The sequence below is a fragment of the Dasypus novemcinctus genome, chromosome 4 (genome assembly GCF_030445035.2).
Source record: "Dasypus novemcinctus isolate mDasNov1 chromosome 4, mDasNov1.1.hap2, whole genome shotgun sequence".
NCBI classification, from domain to species: domain Eukaryota; kingdom Metazoa; phylum Chordata; class Mammalia; order Cingulata; family Dasypodidae; genus Dasypus; species Dasypus novemcinctus.
Genome location: NC_080676.1, coordinates 34,578,464 through 34,603,335, shown reverse-complemented (window position 1 = coordinate 34,603,335; position 24,872 = coordinate 34,578,464).

Here is a 24,872-nt window from a genome sequence, read left to right as displayed (position 1 = left end):
TTTACTTAGTAATCATTCAATGTGCATTCATGATCAGAAGTAACCTGTCTTAAACTCCTTTTTTTCTTGTATTTGTTTTTTCTAAGAGGATGTGTAATAAAATATTTACATTATTAGTTAAAGAAACACATTAAACATTTAAGTGCAAGCATGAAAATAATACCACTAGAATGTATAATCTTAAAACCAGCAATGGACAAATGTGAAATTAAAAAAAACAACGAATACTCTCAATTACTTTTAATATAAAAGGAAGAAAAAAATTAGAAAAAAAGTTGAATCAGCAAAAGAGTAGTTTTATAGAAACCAATAAATATCTACTGGCAAAGATAGAAAAATATAATATTCACTTAGAACTTGGAAGGTAAGGCATATTGTCTAAATGGGTTCTGAAAAAATCCAAATATATGCTTTTTAAAATTGACAGACTTAAATATAGAAACAAGGAAAAGTATAAATCAAAATTAACAAACAAATATGTGGTAAATACCAACCCAAAAGAAGCTAATATGACTGCATAAATATCAGAGAAGGCAGAATTTTAAAATACAAAGCATTATTAAGGATAAAATATTTACTACATAATGATAAAAAATTTTCAAATTACCTCCCCCAATTTTTGAGCTTAATGAAATTGCCTCAGAACACACAAAATAAACATTGTCATGTTATAGGATGACTTTAAGAATCCACCATTTAAAAAGGATTGTTTAAAACATTTTTTTCATTGTTTTATACAACAGGCAAAAAAAGTATTAAATAAGCAGGAAATTTGAACAACACAATAAGGAAATGTAACTTATTGAAATTATATGGATCCTAGCACCCATGTGTTAAAGAAATCCTATGATTTAAAAACTAACAAGGAATATTTGAGCAAAAGACATAGAAACAAGGTACTACAATTTTCAAAGACCCAGTATTAATTGATGTATCCTAAGAACACAGAACAATTAAATTAGAAATAAATGACAAAAACACTTATTTATCTGATTTATGTGGGTTTAATAAAAGCACTTCTAATTAACCCATGAGTAGAAAAAGAAGAATAATTAAAATTGAAAAAGTATAACTTGAAAATACTATGCCAAAATAAATAACATAAGAAAAATAAATTGGGTTGAAATTATAATAGAGATTAAAGTTACAATAAAACAATACTATAAATAATTTTATGCCTATAAATTTGGATACTTAATTCAAACTGATATTCCATAGGAAACTGATAAGGCAAAATTTACACAAGTAGAAATAGAAAGTCTGACTGTTCCTAATACCATTAAACACAAAAGGCATCTGTTTTAAATCTTTCCATGAAGAGAAGATACTCCATTTCTATCAGCATGAATAGATGACAGAAGCAAAGGTAAAAAGTTTCTCAGGTAAGTTCCTATGCACTTTCAAAGAAGTCACCATTGTTTTCAACTATAAAATATTCAGAGAGGTATAAGAAGAGGACTACTACCTATTCTTTCATAAAAGGGAAATAAAGGAAAGGAAAGGAAAATTACAGGCCATTGAGGTAGATGCAAAAACATTAACATAATATTACCAAAGAAAATCTAGCTAAAGATTATATTAAACAATATAACATACATATTATATGATTCCATTTTATAGAAAATATAAATATAGATCTATTTATAAAGATAAAAGTAAATTAGTGGTAATGTAGGTCTGAGAAAGGAATGCTAAGGGGTGTGGAGTCATCTTTTTGGAGTAACGAAATTATTCTAAAATTTTGAGATGATCAGTGGACAACATTGTGATTTCACTGAAAGCCATTGATTCTACACTTAGGATAGAATAGTTCAAAACAGCAACTAAATACTGTGGAGGAAGCATAGAGAGATTGAGAGGTGAGGAATTTTCTTGGTTATTTGCCTATGCTTTGTTTATTATTATTAATGAAATAATGGAAGTGCTTAATAATGATTGAAGTGATGAACTCACAACTATGTGATTGTAGCAAATACCATTTGATTATATAATTTGGATGAATTGTGTATTTATTAATATGTATCAATAAAATTGATTTACTAAAACAACAATATAACAGAGTTGGGTTTATTCTAGTAAGGGTAGAGTGGCTTAACATATTAACATTTTATAGATTTCATTTGGTTCTTCAACAGATTAAAGAAAAATAATATAATCATTAAAAAATGATGGAGAAATTATTTGCCAAAATTCATGACAAGAAACATTGAGAAAATGAGAAATACAAAGCAATGTGAACATTATAGATGGCACCTTTAGAGCAAATTGACAGCAAATATCATTCTTAATGATGTAATGTTTGTTATATTCCTTTTGAAATTAGGAGCAAGACTTCTATTCTACATGTCCTGGGGAAACTAGCCAATCACTATGCAAGAAAAACTGCATAAGAACTAAAAGTTAAGAACCAGAAATAATCAATATTCTCACATGAGATGACTGTATACTTTAAAAAGCTAAAATAATATGAAGATCATTATACAAATAATTTGTTTTTACTAAACCAATCAAACCAATAATTTAAAATAATAATATTTCTATTAATAACAAAATAAGTTACTTAGTTAACAGAAAACATTTGTAAGTTCTTAATGAAAAAAAATTGAAGTATAATTAAAAATCAGTAAAAACACATCCAAATGATTAGGGGTCAGTACAATTTCCATGGATATCTATTGTCACAGATTAATTTGTGGATTCATTAAGATTTCAAGTGAAATCTCAAATCTCACTATTTTTTAAAGTATCTTAATTGCTGATTCTAAAATGTATATGGCCAAGAACAAATAGCACTCACTTCTGAAAAATGAACACTTGGTTAGAGGTGATACTTCTGCACTGTTTTAACTTCATAGGTGCTAAAATAAATACCTTACCATTGGTTGACTTAATCAATGGAAATTTATTCGCTATGGTTTTGAGGTAAGAGAAGTCCAAAATCCAGGCATCAGGAAAGTGATACTCTCCCCATGAAGACTGTGCAATTCTTGGGTCCTTGACTTTACTGTCACTTAGCAAGAGAAAGGGTGGTGTTCTCTTCTTTTTCTTCTGAGTTCCACTGACTTTCAGTTTCTTTCCCTTCTCTCTGTGGCATCCTGTCCTGTGTCCAATTTCCTTTGCTCATGCCTTCAACCACATTGGATTAAGGCCTACCTTCCTTGAGTTTGGGCACATATTAACTAATAATAACTTTAAAGTTTCTATTTAGAAATGGGTTCAGACCCAAAGGCCTGTATTGGGATCTGAACAAGTCTTCGGTGCGGGACATGATTCATTCCCCATATACACTAAAAATATTTAGACATGTGGTACTGGCCCATGGATAAGAAATTGAACAATGGAACTAATAATATGACTCGCCAGGATGAGAGTCCCTGGCACAAAGGGATTAATTACCAAACACCAATTAGCAAAGCACGGAAAAATACCTTGACCACAAGGGGGTAATACTAAATACACATGAGTTTTTATAACTAATAGATTTCAAAGTGAGTTGAGAGGTCATTCCAGAGGTTAAGCTTATGCAAGTTTCAGCAGGATCTCATTGACTACCACAGTACACAGTGCTTCAAATAGCAAGTTTCCTGAGGGCTCTAGAGAGATCCAGAAACTAGTAGCAGGACAGACAGCACAGGAATTTGGCACCCTGTCAGTGGGCCTTTCTTTGGAATTTATGCCATACTATAACAGAGTGAGACTCATTTATAGGTTCTCTACACATGGCCCTTCTGCTCCTTTTATTTGAACTTATAATTAGCACTATACTTGATAAATATCTGTCCCAGAGACTTAAATCTTTGGTCCATCCATGTGCCATTTGAGCCCTGAATCGTAGTGGAGTTGCAACGTCTATTCTCCAGTTTGTAGGACTCACCCCGGACAACTAACCAGGAGATGATGATGAACAATGCCCATCCCAAGGAACAGAGTGTCTGTAAATGCAAGCAAGATAGCTCCATCTATATGTCCCATGGGATCTAAGCCCCCTCTCAATTAGAAGCAGAGTTGACATCACCATCTCCAAATCCTCAAGATTGGAGAATGAACAATGGACTAAAGTAGACTTATTATTATTCTACTATAGACTTATTATTATTCTAGCAATGGATGAACTCTTATCATTATCATATCAAAGGACTGTGAATTGTGTTGTAACTAAAATAGGTACAGACATTAGTGATAAGTAAAATTGATGGGATCTGTTTTACGGGAACTTCATGTCTTGGGAAAAAATGTGTATTTCCTTTTAGATCATCTATGTTATTAAAAATCAATTATTTTCATAAAGATACTGACAAGAATCTATGCAAATGAATTAATCAGTAAAACTCGGCTAAATTAAAAAACATAATTATTGAATCAAAAATTCAAGTTTCATTCTCGCAATTTGATTTTCCTCTTCCTAAGATGTATTTTTATAAAGCAGCAAGCTCTATTTCCTAATTATTGCTCTTGCTATTTGGCTGTCTCAGCTTTGTGGTGCTCTTTGAAAGATCTTTGATCACTTAACTTATAACACAGTGAACCATAGATATTGTGATGGTTAATTTCATATGTCAACTTGGTTAAGGTATTTGATTATTTGATCAAATGCTGGTTTACTCATTACTGTGAAGGTATTTTGTGGATGGGATTAGCATCTACAAACATTTGACTGCATCTACAAGGAGAACACCCTGAACAATATAGGTAATCTTATCTGTGGTATATTGAATCAAGTACCCCACAAAGACATGTAAAAATGTATCCAAACCCCTCATTCTTGTGGATGTGAACACATTTGTAAATGGAATCTTCAAATGTTAACCCATAGACCCATGAAAACAGATTTTTTAAAATAGGATTTTCAAAATACTATGAAGATAAGGCCAAATTAAATTAGGGTGAGACTTAATGAAAGAGGACTAAAGTCCCTATAAGCAGAGGAAATCTGGTACACAGGGTAAGTAGAAGCCAGAGGAGAAGATAGAAGACAAACTGCCATATGACTAAAGCAGAGAAGCATCTACAAGCCAGGGCATGCCAAGAATCAACAGCGAGCCAGAACTGGGATACTACAGACATTGGAGAAAGCCTGATCCTGCTAACACCTTGATTTTATGCTTCTGGCCTCCAAATCTGTGAGAAAATAAACTCTGTTGTCTAAGCCAAACAGTTTGTGGTACTTGTCATAACAGCCCTAAGAGTTAAAATACCATCCAATCAGCCGGAGGTTTTAAAAGCCAGAACTGAAAGTTTCAGAGGTCAGAAGAAAAAATTCTGCTTCAACTTTAACTGTCACTGGAATTTCCAGCCAGCCAGCTTCTCCTGGGAAATTTAGAGGACGGATTTGACCATCACTTTTATTGTGTTTCCTGCCTGTTTTGTATCCTGCTTTATGAAGTTCAGAATTGCCAGCCCCCACGCTTTCATAAGCCAAATTAATTTTCTCAGAATATAAAAATGAAATAACTTTTATATCACTAGATATGCCTATGTTTCTATAATTATAGAACCAATAAGACTTCTTTTATTTTATGAAACCATAAAACCAGTTGCCCTGTTTATATTTGCTGAAACCCATAGACACTTGCTTTTCTAGAGGAGAGTTTTGTAACTAGCACAAAAATGATTTCATCAACTGTGTCGAAATCCTCACTGGTTTTTATAAATGACTTTCTCTGAAACACCCAAAAATGCTTTTGCAGAATCAAGATGTGCTTTTCCTCCTCACTGATTTAAGACCTTTGGATATCACGTCTCATTTTAGAAATATAAAAGTTACTTATCAGACATAACATACCTCAGTAAATTGTCTATACTCATAACACTATGTTATCCTTTCAAATAAGTTTAACAAGAGGTGGAAATCTCCTTTACAGTTAAAAACAATTCATATGAAGCCTGATCCAGATGTTTCAATTAGACATGTGCTTGGTGATGACATATTCTGTGCTGAACTTTCAATATTTTCCTAAGTATCCTTTCAACTTATATATCTATCACCAGTTTTTTTCTTTTAACCAGTTTTAGGAAAATGTTTTATTAGCCAATTTTTGTCTTGTTATAAAATATATTTGAATTATATTCTATTCTCTTTTAATGTTTGTGATATAGACCCACTTTAGGATAGTTTGTTATCATGTTATTAACCTTAGCCTGAATATCTATTCCATCCTAAACTGCACTTCTCACCTGGAGCAGCACTGTCTTCTGTCATGTTTACTGCAGTTGTCTCCTGGAGAGGAGCAAGAAGTGGGGAATTTTATAAGGGTCAGCAGTGGGGAATTATATTTGCCCTTGCTCTCATTATAGCATATAGACATTTAGAATGAGAATGTGAAATATATATCACTGAAGTTACTGTAAACCAAGTCTTTCTAACTGAAATAACTGAAGACACCAATGAATTAAATCTCAACTTCATAGAATGAGAATGTGAAATATATATCACTGAAGTTACTGTAAACCAAGTCTTTCTAACTGAAATAACTGAAGACACCAATGAATTAAATCTCAACTTCACAGCTAACCTCTTAAATGTTCTACTCCCCATACCTCATATTTTATCAAATTCTTTCATCTATACACTTCACTAACTTTCTGTATCTGTTTATTGTCTCTTCCTGCAGTCTTTCTCACTGTCTGTCTCCTCACCATCCCTCGAAATTAGGAGATGCCTTTAATTACTTTGCTCATAGATATATTCTAAGCATCCAGAGATGCTTGATAAATATGACATATTAATGCATGAATGAATGGTGCACATGGCTTTAGTTTCAACTGATAGAGTCATACTTTTATTATCAAAAATTTCATCAAAACCTGTTTATATATTTGCATGTATATTTATGTGCATATACTACAGGAGAGGTGGGGAACACTCTTCAAAGACAATGTACTTGGCATTTTTTTCTACATTATTTAAAGAAAAAATATTCTCTTTGAAAGAGACCTAAAGATTACATTTTATCTTGCATGTGATATATCAGTGCTTCTTTATTTTCCATTTTCGAAAAAATAAAAATCAACACACTAACATGTGAGATATGTATTATTCAAAAAACTCAGAGACATATTCAGGGTAATCTTAAACCTTCTCTTCAGACTGAATAGAATGTTATACTCTAAATAGATTTTATAGTTTTCAATTTTCCCTCACAAGTCCTAAGTAATCTCCATTTCTCAAAGCCTAATGTATTTCAATGTGTGCCATCTGTAACTCAATTTTTCCTTCTTCAAAACTTGCTGAAGTCTACTTATATCCCAATATCTTTGCAACTGCTTGAAGTTTTTCTTCAATCTTACTATCATTTTAAGCTCACAATTTCAACCCTGAAAGGATTATATGCTTTAACCAAAGTATGCTGTGATTTCTGCCATTGTTGTAAGTCTGTTTCAAAGTCTGTTTTTTCCCCTTTTTACTTCTATTTTAATTTTTTCAGCTATATGAAACAGATGAGGATCCATGGAGGAAAACGTTTTAAATTTGTATCTAAAATCACTCTTTTTAAAAATCTTTTTAATTGAAGTTTATCATTCATAAATGAAAAATCCATAAAGTATACAGTATAAGTTGCAAACTTACAAAACAAACATTCATGCCATTATAGAAGGTTCCTTTACATTATTCCATCACCAACACCTTGCATTCTTGTGAAACAATTGTTACAAACTATGAAAAAGCATCACCAAAAACATTACTACTAACTATAGCCAATATCTTACATTGGCTATATATTTCCTTCTGCCCACTCAATTAATGACACCCTGTAATAATATTACATAATTGTTATAGTTCATGAGTGAAGGTTTTCATTGTTATTCTGTTAACCACAGTCAATTTCCACCACAGGATTCATTGTGTTGTATCATCTCATCTTTTGCACATTCCATTCAAAGTGTACACTCATTGGCTCTCATATTCATCACTGAATTGGGCTGTCATCACCTCAGCCAATCTTAGAAATTTTCATTACTTCAAAAGGAAAAATCCCATACCCCGTTTATATACCCCCATTGTTGTCCCTCAGAACTGAGTAATATCTTCACCATTGCTACAAAGATATAACAATATTACTGTTAACCATAATTCATGTTTCCTTGCTTGTAATTTTCACATGTATCATGATACACTTAACCCTTTGTAAAGGGAAAACATTCTTATACTTATACTGTTAGCCATAATTTTCATCCATCGCCAAAATCACTACATTATTCTCTAGCATCCTTTCAATTCACATTTACATCCATAGAGAATCCCTTTCAGCCGCAATCACATTTATAAATAAGCAGTGTTAGTCATACTCACTGTAATATATTACTATCAACTTTATTAATTTCCAAACATTTACAATAAACCTTTTTAAAAATTCTACATATATTAAGCATAAACTCCCATTCTCAATGCATATTTAATTTCCTAGTAACCTATATACTTTAGAGTTTACCTCCATGGGTCTACTCGTCTACTCATTGGTTTAGTTTGTGCTAGTGAGACCATGACACATTTGTTCTTTTATGTCAGGCTTATTTCAGTTAACACAATGTCCTCAAGGTTCATCCATGTTGTCATATGCGTCCTAATTTCATTTCTTCTTACAGCTGAATAGTATTACTTTGTATGTATATATCACATTTTGTTTATCCACTCATCAGTTGATGGAAACTTGGATTTTCCATATTTTAGCAATTGTGAATAATGCTGCTGTGAGAAGCAGTGTTCAAGTGTCAGTTCATGTCCTTGCTTTCAGTTCTTCTGATTATATCCTTACTAACAGGATTGCTGGACCATAGGGCATTTCTATATTTAGTTTCTTGAGGAACCACTGAACTATCTTGCACAAAGGCTGCACCATTCTACATTCCCACCAACAGTAAGGAGTGTTCCTATTTCACCACATCCTCTACAGAACTTACAGTTTTCTATTTTGGAATTAATATCCATTTTATAAGGTGTGAAATTATATCTCAGTGTAGTTTTGATTGGCATTTCTTTCATAGCTAATAACATTGAACATTTTTTCATGTGCTTTTGGGCCATTTGTATTTCCTCTTTGGAGAAATGTCTCTTCAACACTTTGGCCCATTTTATGATCAGGTTGATTGTCTTTTTTATCATGGGGCTATGGACCGTATATGTGGTTTCAAAATATTTTCTCCAATTGGGTAGGCTGTCTTTTTGTTTTCTTAACAAAGTCCTTTGAAGCAAAAAATTGTTTAAGTTTGAAGAGGTCCCATTTATCTATTTTTTCTTTCATTGTTCATACATTGGGTATTAGGTTTAAGAAACTGCATTATCTTCTATGAGTTTTATGTTGTAGCTCTAATATTTAGGTCTTTGATCCATTTTGAGTTAATTTTGTATAAGGTGTGATGTAGGGGTCTGCTTTCTTTCTTTTGAATATGGATATCCAGTTCTCCCAGCACCATTTCTTGAATAGACTATTATATACCAGCTGGATGGGCTTAACAGCCTTGTCAAAACTACTGCTATAAAGTTCAGGATCTATTTCTGAAGTCAATTCTATTTCATTGGTCAACACATGTATCTTTATGCCAGTATGCTGTTTCTACCACTTGCTAACTTATTTGCCTGGAAATTAGAAAGTGAGAGTCTGCCCACTTCATTCTTTTTTTAAGATACTTTTGGAAATTCAGGAGCTATTATCCTTCCAAATAAATTTGATAATATGCCTTTCAAATTCTGTGTGGGGAAAAAAAAAACTGTGAGAAGGTTTATAGGGATTGCATTAAATTTGTAGATAAATTTGGGGTAGAATTGTCATGTTAACAATCTTAACAATACAATATCTTTCAATCCATGAAAATAGAATGTCCTTCCATTTATTTAGGTCTTCTTTGGTTTCTTTTAGCAATTGATTTCTTTTAGCAGTGTTTGGTAGTTTTCCAAATACAAGATCTTTATGTCCCTGTTTAAGTTTATTCCTAAAAAAAAAAGTTGATTCTTTTAGTCTCAATTGAAAATGGATTTTTTTTCCTGACTTCCTCCTCAGATTGCACATTAGTAGTATCCAGAAACACTACTGGTTTTTTTTTCATATAAGTCTTTTATTCTGACAGTTTGCTACACTTGTCTATTAGTTCTAGTAGCTTTTTTGTGAATTTTTTTGGATTTTCTAGCTACAGGATCATATCATCAGCAAATGGCAAAAGTTTTACTACTTCCTTTCCTACTTGGATCCCTTTTATTTCTTTCTTGACTAATTTCTCTAGCTAGAACTTCTCCCATAATATTGGATAACAGTAGAGATAGTGGGAATCCTTGTCTTCTTCCTGAATTCAGTGGGAAAGCTTTCAGTCTTTCTCCATTAAGTAAAATGTGAGCTGTGGGTTTTTCACATATGTATGTTATCATGGTGAGAGTTTTCTTCTATTCCTAAAGTTTCATGACTTTTCATCAAGAAATGATATTGGATTTTGTTGAATTCCTTTTCCGTATCAATTTAGATGGTCATGTAATTTTTCTTCCTCAATTTAGTAATGTGATGTATTACATTCATTTTCTTGTGTTGAACCATTCTTGCATAACTGTGCTAAAACCCACTTGATTATGGTGTCTAATTCTTTTAATGTGCTGCTAGATTCAATTAGCAATAATTTTCTGAGTGTTTTGCATCTATTTTCATTAGAGAATTTTTTTATAATTTTCTTTTTACATGTTATCTTCATCTGACTTTGGTATTACGGTGACGTGGGCTTCATAGAATGATTTAGGTAGTTTTCCTTATGTTCTATTTTTTTGGAAGAGTTTGGGCAAGATCAGTATTAATTTTTCTTTGAATGATTGGTATAATTCACTTGTGAAGTAATCTGGACCTGGGCTTTTTATCTTTAGAAGTTTTTGATGAGTATTTCAATCCCCTTCCTTGTGACTGGTTTGTTTAGGTCTTCTATTTCTTCTAGGGTCACTGTAGGTTGTATGTGTGTTTCTAGGAATTTGTCCTTTTCATCAACACGTTCTAGTTTGTTGGCATATGGTTGTTCTTATTACTCTCTTATGATCTCTTTTCTTTCTGTGGAGTCAGCAATAATGTCCCCTGTCATAATTATGGCTTTATTTATATTTTCTCTCTTTTTTTCTTTATCAGTATAGCTAAGGATTTGCTGATTTTGTTAATCTTTTCAAAGAAGCAACTTTTGGTTTTGTTAATTATCTCCTTTTTTGCTTTCAGTTCTCAATTTCATTTATTTCTGCTCTAATCTTTGTTATTTCTTTCCTTCTTCTTGCATGAGCATCAGTTTGCTTTTCTTTATCTAGTTCATGTAGGTGATCAATTAAGTCTTTGATTTCAGCACTTCATTTTTTTAATGTAAGTATTAAGAGCTATAAATTCCCCTCTCAGCACAGCCTTTGCTGCATCCCATAAGTTTTGGTATGTTGTGTTCTTATTTTCATTTGTTTCAAGTTATTTACTGATTTTTCTTGTGATTTTTTCTTTGACAAACTGATGTTTAAGAGTGTTTTGTTTACCCTCCATATATTTGTGAGTTTTCCCTTTCTCCACCTGTTGTTCATTTCTACCTTCATTCTCTTATGATCAAAGATAATGCTTTGCATAATTTGAATCTTTTAAAATTTATAGAGACTTGTTTTGTGACCCAACACATGGTCTATTTTGGAGAAAGATCTATGAGCATTTGAGAATAATGTCCACCCTGCAGATTTGGAGTGTAAAGTTCTATGTATACCTGTGATGTCTAGTGCATTTATCATATTACTCAAGTTCTGTTTCCTTATTGATTCTCTGTCCAGTTGTTCTACCCAAAGATGAGTGTGCTATATTGAAGTCTCCAACTGTTATTGTAGAGACATCTATTTCTCTCTTAAGTTTCACATGCATGTGCCTCGTGTATTTGGGGCACCTTGGTTAGTTGCATAAATATTTATTATGTTTATTTCTTCTTCATGAATTGCTCTATTTATTAATATACAATGTCTTTCTTCATCTGTTGCCATGTGTTGGAGCAAGATGGCTACTGAAGTCTGCATGGGCACAGCCTTCTTCTTCTTCTTAAAGCTCTGTGGTCCCAGCATCTTCCAATATCAACTGTAGCCTGGGATAAGTCTTGTTTCTCTCCCGGGGCTCATTTCTCTCTAGGCTCAGCTGCTCTGTTCTCTCCACAGAGTCAACTATAGACTATCAGGCTCTCTCTCTTCCCAGGGCCTCTGCCATTTCTGTGGAGCCATCTCTATGATGCCATCTCTAGTCCCCTGTGTTCATTTCCTGGGATTTCAGCAGCAAAAAAATTCAACTAACTCCTCTGCTATGCAGTTTTCTCCGTGAGTCCCCACCCACCAAGGGAGAAGGGACTCAATGTCCTACTGACCTGGCCCAATCATAGCCATAACCATAATGTAGTCAAGTAAAAGTGAAACCTCTGAATCCAGTACAATCTAATATGCCCGGAGGAACAGATCAGTTCACAAACATAATCCAATATCTACTTTTGGAATTCATAAGCAATATCAAATTACTACAGGGCTTGTCTCTTGGGGTTTTCTATATTATTTTCAGCTCTCTTCCCAAAGTCAGCTATAAGCTCTCAGGCAAATGATCCATCTCTCCCTGGGAGTTTAGCCAGAAAGGAGAAAGGTTTCTCCTTTCTGTCACATGGCAGGATAAAAAATGATAAACTTCTTTCCTCTATACTGTCATCTTGAGTTAGTCTCCATTTATATCAGATCCAGCAAAGGGGCAGGGACTCCACCTGAGTCATATCTTAAAATTGTAGCCAAATCAAAAAGGCCCTAACTGAATCTTATCAGGTAATTCATTCAGATTATATCACACCCAGAGAAACAGATCAGTTTACAAATATAATCTTTCTTTTTTGGGGATTCATAAAATAATCGCATCCTGCCACATATGAGTTGGGAAATTTTCAGTCATTATTTCCTCAAATATTTGTTCTGCCCTTTTTCATTCTGTTCTCTTTCTGGGACACCTATAACAATATGTCTGTGTGTTTTGCAATTTGTATTGTCATTCAATTCCTTGAGAGTGTTCCTTTTTTTTTTTTTTAATTCTTTTCTCTTTCTATTTTCCTGTCTTTTCAAATCTAGATGCTTAGTCCTCCAATTCAGTTATCTTGTCCTCAACCAATTCAAATCTGCTATTCCATGTTGTGGGAAACTGGCTTACCTGTTTGTTATTGTAAATGTTACACCTGTTAAATGTAGCTGTTGTTAGGTGTAACAGTTGTTCCCTGTTATTGTAAATGACGTTGCAGTTCAGATAGCAAACAGCTGCTGGGTAGTTTCCCAATAAATGCTATGGGAAAACTAGGGTTAAGGCTCTCAGTTCCAGAAGCTGTGAGTCCCCTGATCCCAGGTTTGTCTCCCCTCTTGTGTCTCTACCTTTATTTCTGTGTTGTGTTGCCTTCCCTTCGAGCCAACCTATTGTGAGCTGAATGCAGCAATTACATGCCTCCAATGTACTTTTAATCTCTTCCATTGTGTCTCTCATTCCCATAAATCCTGTTTTGTTTTTTGTTTTTTTTTGCAAACTTTCAAGTTCTTCTTTGTGTTTAACCAGTATATTCTTACTATCTTTAATCTCTTTAGGCAGCTCATTGAATTTATTAAGGAAATTTTTTTGGATATTGGTGATTAGTAGTCTCAGGTTCTGTGTTTCTTCTGAAGGTTAAATTTGGTCCTTTTGGGGTCTGTATCTTCCTGTTTCTTAGTTTGGATTATAATTTTGGTTGATGTTTTGGCATCTAATTTTTGGATGTGTTTATTTTGTACTCAGGTTCTCGTTAGCCTATAGCTTTCTTATTGGTCGGCTTTTTGCTAAGGCTTCCTCTTTTCCTTCTTCATGAATGCTAGTCTGCTCTGTTTGTTTTTCATTTGCCTCTGCATAATTTTAATACTCCTTTTGTCTTCTTTTGCTATTTCGTAGGGGGCTAATTTTGGTAGAAGTGTCCCCCTGGAGATAACCTTCCCAGCTCTGTTTCCCAGTCAAAACAGGCTCAAGGGACCTAAGAATGTGGCATAGATGAATTCCAGGGTGCTCTGGAAAAGATACCCTAAAGGCCTCCAATCTTCTCTTTGATGTCTCCCCCAATCTAGGATTTCCTAAAGTACCCAGATGGTAGCATTCTATCTTGTTGTTCCATGCTGCCCTAATGTTATTCTGTGTCATTAATTCTCAGCTGATTTAGCTACTGGTGGGGGCATGGTTGAGGCTGAGGTTACCAGTTCACCCAGGATTAAACTGTTGCACATCTCCCAGTACCTGAGCTCTGAGTTCTTTGATCAACTGCCACCACCTGTGCTACCCCTAGCCCCCAAGGAGATGAGGTGAATCTGCCTGCAGTGTTTTGAGAAAGAGTGATCAGAGGGCTCTTGGTTCCTTTCTGTACTTGGCAACTTGGGGTGAAAGTATAGCAGCTGTTCAGAGTGAATCTACAGGTGTTCCCTGCAGAGAGAGTGTGCACTTCCCCTCCTTCCAGGGGCCATTGGAGCTTAGCATGCAATGGCCCTTTCAAAAAGGATAGGGTGAACTTGCCAACCCATCCCATGATAGAGTGCATGCTTCCTCTCTGTCCAGGGGCACAGAATGTTCAGCAGCCTTCAAGGTGGGTGGAGTGAATCTGCCTGCAATTTCCAAGAGAGTGTGTACTTCCTCTGTCCAGGGATGCATTGGGGCCAAGTGTGCAGGAGCTCTTTTAAGGTGGACTGGGTGAATCTGCCCACCTGGCAGTGATAGAGTGCATACTTCCTCCCTGTCTAGGGGTGCAGAGTACACAGCAGTCCTTCAAGGTGGTGGTAGGGGGAATCTACCTACTAGAGAGTGTGCACTTCCTCTCTGTCCATGCACATGTTGGGGCCCAGTACGCAGCAGCACTTCAAAGTGGTTGAGGTGAATCTGCCCACTAGAGGACATACTTCCTCTCTATCCAGAGGCATGTTGGAGCCCAGTATGCAGCACCCCTCAAGGTGGGCTGCAGTAATCTTCATGCACTGTCCGTGAGGAGTGTGCACTTCCGTCCTTCCAGGGGGCTTTGGGGCTCATTGTAAATGCGCCTGCCTTGCCCAGAGAAAGTGTTCAAACTGCACCCAATTTCTGCTTCTCCTGGGTGTGGGGTCCTAAGCAGTTCCCAAACTGACTATGCTGGATCTGACCCCTACAGCCCCAGCAGACCAGTGTGTTTTTCAGTCCCCCCTTCTTCCACTCCTGCAGGGCATGGAGTCAGCACAAATGCTGCTGGTTTCCTGGTGACTTGGGCAGGTTTAAATGTCAGCTGTGTTCAAGATTGGAATTCAGGTAGTCAAATTTGCCAATCAACAACTGTAGTTGGTGCCAGGTCACTTCCCCAACCCTGGTTTTGGGAAAAAGAGCTTTTGCTTCCAGCCAGGGAGTGGGTCTAGAGATGACTCACCTGGCCAATGGGGGTTGAGCAAACACCTCTGCAACACGTAAGAATCTACTCACGAATTCTTACTGCAGAGGTAAGTCTCCTTTCCTGTTCTTCCCTGGATGGTTCACCTGTGTTCTGGTCTCCATAGTCCACCAAACAGTTGATCAGGACAGATCCTGGCTGACTATTATTTGCCCTATGGGAGGAGCTGATTGTTAGTGCTTTTTACTCTTTCACCATCTTCTAATATCACTCTTCATATGTAGCTTTTGATCAAAACATATCTCTTAATTCTTAGGTTTTGAATTTAACTAAGGAAAATAATACAAGTAAGGGAAAAAGGTGAGGGGTAGGGATAGCTTGAAATTTCAGGATCTTGTTTCCTCATATATAAAGCAAAACCTATTTTATATCTATATATGAAGCAGGGTTACCATTGCTAATAAATCGGTGTGTACTTTAAATATTAGTCTCATGTACATTTTCTTTTCACAACGTTATTATTTAAGCATAAGAGGAAAAATAATTTCTAATGTTTTTTTCTAATCTGTTTTTCTCTGCTGAACTATTAATTTAGAGGCAAATATTTCCAGAAAAATTCAATAAAGAATTAAGCAAAAGAGTTATTTACAGGAGTAAACTATATCACCATATTGATGCTCAGTTTCAATAGATGTGAGTGAAAACCAAATTTCTATCATAAACAATGATGTGAATTGAACTTCTCATTATTCACAGTTTGGGAAAAAAGCAAAAGAATCTTCAGTGTATCCTACTCTTTGAAAAGCAGAAAGCTCAACTCACAAATGAGTACTAAGGCAACTCAATGGTCCTGAAGGAATAAGAATTATTGCAAACTGAAAAGAACATAATATAAAAATTTCACAGGAAACCAAGTTCGTTAGAATTTGTAGTCTTATTAAATTCACTGCATTCTCTAAACTAGTACCTATAAAAGTGAACATCTACAAGGAGAAGATAATTGGAGTTATAAACTGTATTAATTTACATTATATTTGGCTACAGCAAAGGTAACATAAATTCAGCTCTAGTGACTTAAACAAATAGGAATTTAGCCTTCTCATTTAACAAGAGATCCTGAAAGTAGGTGACCCATGGCAAGACATCCACTGGGAAATCTACCCTCAGAATCAACTAAGAAGTGGATAAATCCCTCTTGCTTGGTATTCCAGAGGAAAATAAAGACTGGAGAATGACTCCACAAAAACTGAATATAAGAAAAAGAAAAATAATAACCAAGCTCAGGTAGGAGATTTCCATCCTGACCTGCCAGATTGGAACCCTCCCCCTCACTTGGTCCTGCACAGCTAGGGAGCCATGCAAGGCTGCAAAGCCTGGCTTTATCCTGCTGAAGAGCTGACTTCTCACATAACTTATGTAAGTGTGGCGACTCACATTACTCCACACATCCAGACACAGGGGCGCATGTCTGCAGAGACCCAGAGCAGAACACAGGTAGCTGAGGAGTGCCACATACAAGATGGCCCTTAGTGGGGTTTGGGCTAGAGACCATGGCAGGACTGTTGGCAAAATTGCACATAATCCAGTCTATGTTTGTGGGTGAATAAAACGCAAGCCAGACCTTTCTGCATTGATCAACCTTTCTGGATTGACCCTATTGGGTCTCCCAGAGAGGGATACCCTAACAGGGAAGAAATCAGACGCAGAAACTCTTCGCGGAACAAAAATGAGACTGAGCTGCTGTAAGATGCATCACAGAACTAACAAGTATAAGGAAAATGAAGTAAAGTACTGAGTAAAGGAGAGAATTTAAATAGATCATAAGAACAGGGGAGAAAATTCACCAAAAAAACAAACAGAACATATCAAGATTCCCAGAGAAGGAACAGGGGAAAGGATGTTTTCTCCTGGAGGTGAAACATTTGCACAAAAGTTACAATTTTAAAAATTGTACTACATATACAGGGCAAGAAGCAGATGAAGAATAGCTTAGAAAGTCTGAACAGTTAAACACATGCTACCCTAGGGGGAAGAAAACATTGGAACAAGCATCAAATAAGCACTTTATCACAAAGCCAATAAAAAATAAAACCATATTGGGGAGCAGATGTGGCTCAAGCAGTTGAGTGCCTGCCTCTCACATGGGGGGGGGGGAGCTATGTTTGATTCCTGGTGCCTCCTGAAAATAACAAAACAACAAGCAAAACAATAAAAAAAATCCAACTCAGGGAAGCCTGTGGGGCTCAGTAGTTGAGCACCATCTTTCAACATACCCAACAGGTGCTGGGTTCAATCCCCAGTCTCCAGTACCTCAAAAACAAATAAATAAATAGATAGATACATAAATAAAACCATAGACAAGAGGGAGAAACTGGCATTCAGAGTTAATAGATCAAATTAATCAGATGTTCAGATATGAGTGAAAAATTACAAGCCATACAAAGAAACAGGAAGATATGGCTTAGTTAAGAGAAAAAATTAAAACTGCAGAGGAGACACAGAATTTGGAACAACCAATCAAAGTCATTAAAACAAATCTAAATGAATTCAAGGAGATGAAGGAAAATGTGGAAATAGAGCTAAAGGATATTTAGAAAACAACGTTTATGAGAATTTGAATGCTTAAAAATAAACATAACAAAATTCAAGGGATGAAAGAAACAATAACAGATCTTAAAAATACACCAGAGGCAGCGGACTTGGCTCAGTGGTTAGGGTGTACGTCTACCACATGGGAGGTCTGCGGTTCAAACCCCGGGGCCTCCTTGACCCATGTGGAACTGGCCCACGTGCAGTGCTGATGTGCAAGGAGTGCCATGCCACACAGGGGTGTCCCCCACGTAGGGGAGCTCCATGCGCAAGGAGTGTGCCCCATAAGGAGAGCCCCCAGTGCAAAAGAAAGTGCAGCCTGCCCAAGAATGGTGCCACACACACAGAAAGCTGACACAACAAGATGATGCAAACAAAAAGAAACACAGATTCCCATGCTGCTGACAACAACAGAAGCCGACAAAGAAGACGATGCAGCAAATAGACACAGAGAACAGACAACTGGGGTGTGGGGGGAAGGGGAGAATAATAAATAAACAAATCTTAAAAAAAAAAAAAAAACACCAGAGGCATATAATAGCAGATTTGAACAGGCAGAAGAAATAATCAGTGAAATAAAAGACAGCATAATCAAAACCATACAGGCTGAAGAAAAGATAGAGAAAATAATAGAACAAATTGAGCAGGGTATCAGAGGTTTGTGCTACAACAAAAAGTATACAAGCATATACATCATGGATGTCCCAGAAAGAGTAAAGGGAAAAGGGGCAGAAAGAATATTTGAATAAATAATGGACAAAAATTTCCCAACTTTTGTGAAAGGCATAAAGATATTTGCACAAGAAGCACAAGGTACTCCAAACAGAATAAATCCAAAGCGACTTATTTAGGGACATATACCAATCAAAATGTCAAATGACAGATAAAGAGAGAATTCTGAAATCTGCAAGAGAAAAATGATTTGTCACATACAAGGAATCATCAAAAACTCAATGCTAATTTCTCTTCAGAAACCATGGAGGTTGAAAGCTGAAAGGAGGAAAAATATATTCCATGCAAATATTAACCAAAAAAAAAAAAAAAAGATTTGGGGTAGCTATACTAATGTCAGCTAAAATTGACTTTAAGTCAAAAGATGTTACAGGAGACAAAAGTAGGATGCTATATATTAATAGAAGGGTCAAGCCACCAGAAAGACATAACAATGATAAATATTCATGAACCACATGGGTGTCCCAAAATACATGAGACAAACAGTGATAAACTGAAGAAAGGTATAGATACCTCTACAATATTAGTTGGAGACTTCAATACCCCACTCTGATTAATAAATAGAACATCAAGACAGAATATCAAAAAGAAAAGAGAAATTGAATAATAGGATAAATGAACTAGACCTAAGAGGCATATACAGAACATTTCACCCTAAAGAAGTAGGATATATATTCTTCTCAAGTGCACATAGATTGTGATACAGGATAGAACTCATGTTGGTTCTCAAAACAAGTCTCAATAAATTTAAAATGATTGATCTTATACAAAGTGTCTCCTCTGACCATATGGAATGAAGCTGAAAATCAATACAAGGTGCATTCTATATATTGTTTCTGCAATCTTCTTGCAATTTTGCTGTAAGTTTGAAATTATTTCAAAATAAAACAGGTTTTAAATTATAAAAAGATGAAAGGGGGGAAACCAAGACGGCATCAGAGTAAGGAGCTCCTGGAGTCAGCTCTTGATACAGGGCAGTTGGTGGTCACCCAGAGCTGCCTAAAGCACCTGTTTGGAGGACTCAGTAGACTAGAGGAGTATCCTGAAACATCCTCGAGAGTGTGGAAGGAGGAGACTGCCTAGCTGCAGAAAGGATTCATGAAGAGGTTGGTGCCTGTGGCACAAGCTGCCTTGGGAGCTATTCCATGGTTGGAGTTGGAAGTTCCATTTCTCAAAAAAACGAGAGAAGAAGACATGGTATGGCACTGACTTCAGCAACCGATTAGTGGATTCTGTGGGCTGATATATTAAAAAAAGGGATGATTCACCAGGATCATATATATACCTAACAAGGATACCCCAAAATACATGAGGCAAACACTGACAAAACAAAAGGGAGAAATAGACATCTCTACAATAATAGTTGGAGACTTCAATACAACACTCTCACATTGGATAGAACATCTAGGCAGAGGATCAATAAAGAAACAGAAAGCTTGAATAATATGAAAAATGGACTAAACCTAATAGATATATACAGAACATTACATCCGAAAACAGCAGTATATACATTCTTTTCAAGTGCTCATGTATCTTTCTCCAGGGTAGGCCATATGTTGGGTCACAAAGCAAAGCTCAATAAATTCAACAAAATTGAAATTATACAGAGCACTTTCTCTGATCAAAATGGAATAAAATTGGAAATCAACAAGTGTCAAAAAAGGGAAAATTCACATATATATGGAGATTAAACAACATCCTCTTAAATAATCAGTGGGTCAAAGAAGAAATCTCAAGAGAAATCAAATATCTTAAGACAAATCACGATCAGAATACAACACATCAGAACCTACGAGATGCTGCAAAGGCAGTGTTGAGTGGAAAATTTATAGCCCTCAATACTTACATTAAAAAAGAAGAAAGAACTAAAATCAATGACCTAACTACAGAGCTGGAGGAACTAGAAAAAGGACAGCAAACTCATCCAAAACCAAGCAGAAGGAATGAAATAACAAATATCAGAGCAGAAATAAATAAAGCTGAAAACAACAACAAAAAATAATAAAGATAATTAACAAAACTGACAAACCCTCAGCCAGACTGACTAAGAAAAAAAGAAAAGATGCAAATAAATGAAATAAAAAATGAAAAGGAGAACCTTACTACTGACCCCACAGAAATAAGGAGTTCATAAGAGGATATTATGAACAACTTTATGCCAAAAAAGTAGACAATGTAGATGAAATGGAAAAATTCCTAGGAATCTATAAAAACCTACATTGACCCTAGAAGAAATAGAAGACTTCAACAAACAATCAGAAGTAAAGAGATTGAAACAGTCATCAAACAGCTCCCCATAACGAAAAGCCCAGGATCAGACTGTTTCACAGATGAGTTCAACCAAGCAGTGAAAGAAGATTTAATACCAATCTTACTCAAGCTCTTCCAAAAAATTGAACAAGAAGGATTGCTACCAAACTCATTCTATGAAGCCATTATCACCCTAATACCAAAGCCAGATAAAGATGTTACAAAAAAAGAAAATTACAGACCCATTTCTCTAATGAGTACAGATGCAAAAATCCTCAATAAAATACTAGCTAATGGAATCCAACAGCATATTAAAAGAATTATCCATCATGTTCAAGTGGGGTTTATACCAGGCATGCAAGGCTAGTTCAGCACAAGAAAATCAATCAGCAATACACATTAATAAGTCAAAGAAAAAAATCACATGATCTTATCAATTGATGTAGAAATGGCATTTGACAAATACAGCATACTTTCTTGGAAAAAAACACTACAAAAAAACAGGAATAGAAGAAAACTTTCTCAACATGATAAAGACCATGTATGAAAAACCCACAGCTAACATTGTACTCAATGGTGAAAGACTGAAAAGTTTTCTGTTGACTTCATGGACAAGACAAGGATACCCATTGTCACCACTGTTGTTCAGTATAGTGCTAGAGATTCTAGCTAGAGCAATCAGGCAAGAAAAAGAAATAAAATGCATTCAAATAGGAAAGGAAGAATAACAACTTTCACTATTCACTGATGATATGATTGTACATTTAGAAAGTTCCTTGAAATTTACAACAAAGCAGCTAGAGCTAATAAATGCTTTCAGTAGACTATCAGGATACAAGATCAGTATGCAAAAATCCATGGTGTTTATCTCCATTTGTCATGTGCAATCTGAGGAGGAAGTCAGGAAAAAAATTCCAATTACAAAAGAAACTAAAGTAATCAAATATTTCAGAATGAACTTAACCAGGATGCAAAGCACTTGTATTCAGAAAACTATAATGCATCGCTAAAAGAAATTTTTTAAAAAGACCTAAATAATTGGAAGAACATTCCATGCTCATGGATTGGGAGACCAAATATTAAGATGTCATTTCTACCCAAATTAATGTACAGATTCAATGCAATCCCAATAAAAATTCCACCAATATTTTTTAAGCAAATGGAAAACACAATTACCAAATTTATCTGAAAGGGTAAGACGTCCCACATAGCGAGAAACATCTTAAAAAGGAAAATTGAAGTTGGAGGACACTCACTTCCAGACTTTAAATCATATTACCTAGCTACAGTGGTAAAAACAGCTTGGTATTGGCATAAAGATAGACACATAGAGCAATGGAAACACACTGATGGTTCAGGTCTATGGCAAGTGATTTTTCACAAGCTTGTCAAATCCACCCATTTGGGGCAGAGCAGTTTATTCAATAAATGGTGTTGGGGTTGGAAGAACTGGATATCCATAGCCAAAAGAGAGAAAGAAGACCCCTATCTCATACCTTATACAAAAATGAACTCAAAATGGATCAAAGACCTAAATATAAAAGGAGGTACAATAAAGCTCCTAGAAGAAAATGTAGGGAAATATCTTCAAGACCTGGTGGCAGGTGGTGGATTCTTAAACCTTATACCAAAAGCATAAGCAATGAAAGAAAACTTGGATAAATGGGAACTCCTCCAACTTAAACACTTCTATGGTTCAAGTACTTCATCAAGAAGGTGAAAAGGCAACTCACTCAATGGGAGAAAATATTTGGAAACCACTCATCTGATAATGGTTTGATTTCCATTCCAAATAAAGAGATCACACAACTGAATAATAAGAGCAAACAATCCAATTTAAAAATAGACAAAAGATTTAAATAGACATTGTTCCAAAGAGGAAATGCAAATAGCCACAAAGCACATGAAAAAAAATGTTCCATATCACTAGCTATTAGGGAAATACAAATTAAAACAACAATGAGATATCATCTCACACCATATAGAATGACCATTATTAAAAAAAAAAAAAGATAACAATAAGTGCTGGAAAGAATGTAGAGAAATAGGAACACTCTCTCACTGTTGGTGGGAGTGTTAAATGGTGCAGCCTCTGTGGAAGATAGTTTGTTGGTTCCTCAGGAAGCTAACTATAGAATTGCCAAATGATCCAGCAACTCCTCTACTAGGAATACATCCAGAAGAACTAAAAACTATGACATGAACAGACATCTGCACACCAATGTTCATAGTGGTATTATTCACAATTGCCAAAAGATGGAAACAACCTAAGTGTTAATCAACCAATGCATGGATAAACAAAATGTGGTATATGCATGATGGAATACTATGCTGCAGTAAGAAGAAATGAAATTGGGCACATGTGATAACATGGATGAATCTTGAAGATATTATACTAAGCAAAGTAAGCCATACACAAAAGGACAAATATTACATGGTCTCATTACTATGACATAATACAAAGAATAAAGACATGGAATTAAAACCTAGTGTGTAGATTATTAGGATATAAGAAGAGGGTTGAGAAGAACTACTGATGCTTAGTGTATGCAGAGGTTTTAATTAACTTGACTGTAAAAGTGTGGAAATAAATAGAGTTGATGATAACACATTATAGTGAGTAGCAACTTGTTTATAAATGGGATTGTGGCTGAAAAAGGTAGTCTGGGGAAATAAATGTCAATAGAAAGAAAGCTAAAGAATGATTTAGGGTCTGAATAACGTAGTGAACCTAGAGGTTGATGAGAGTCCTGTGAGCTAGAGCAGATGTACATCACTGTTGTAGGGTGATGGGAAGATGGAAAAGCATGGGAAAACTAATTGGTGTGACCTATAGACTGTGGTTAACAGCCATACTATAATATTCTTGCATCAATGCCAAAGCTATACAATGTTGGTAATGGAGGTGTATGAAAAAAGTGTGCCAAATATATGCTATGGTTTGTGGTAATGGTCTGATGATATTGTCTCATAATCTGTGACAAAGTTCCATCATGGTGTGATATGTTGGTGAAGGGACATTGTATGGGAAATCTCCCCATCTGTATGACTGCTTTGCAAGTTCACAATCAATGCAACAAAAATTTATTTTAAATAAATGTGGGTTGGGGGAGATATATACCAAATGTAAGATAAGGACTATGGTTGATAGGAATATTTCACAATGCTCTTGCATAGTTTGTAGCAAATATTTCACAACAATGCAAAGTGTTGGCGGAGGGGTGATGTATGAGACCCCTGTATGATGTTATGCATGTTTATTTTGTAAGTTCACAATCTTTATTATACATTTATTGTTTATATGTTCATACATACTTCAACATCATATGATGTTCATGACATACTTCAATAAAAATATATTTTTAAAAAGATGAAAGAGCTAAAATCAAAGACCTAATTGCACACATGGAGGAAAGAGAGAACAGCAAGCTATACACAAAGCAAGCAGAATGAAAGAAATGACAAAGTTTAGAACAGGAATAAAAGAAATATAGAATAAACAAAACAATGAAGAACATTAACAAAACCAAAAGTGGTTCTTTGAAAAGACCAATAAAATTGGTAAACCCTCAGATAGACAAAAAAGAAAAGAGCAAAGATGCAAGTGAATAGAATAAAAAATGAGACAGATAATAATACTACTGGTCACACAAAAATAAAATGGACATAAGAGGATACTATGAACATTCCAATAAATTAGACAATAAAGATGAAATGCAGAAATCCTTGAAACAACCAAACAACCTATCCTACCTCTAAAAGAAATACAAAGTCTCAGCAGACCAATTACAAGAGATTGAATCAGACATCAAAATCTCCCAACAAAGAAAAGCGCAGGACCAGATTGCTTCACTGGTGTATTTTACCAAACATGCCAAAAAAAATTAATACCAGCCCTATTCATTTCCTTTCAAATACTGAACATGAGGGAACACAACCTAACTCATTCTATG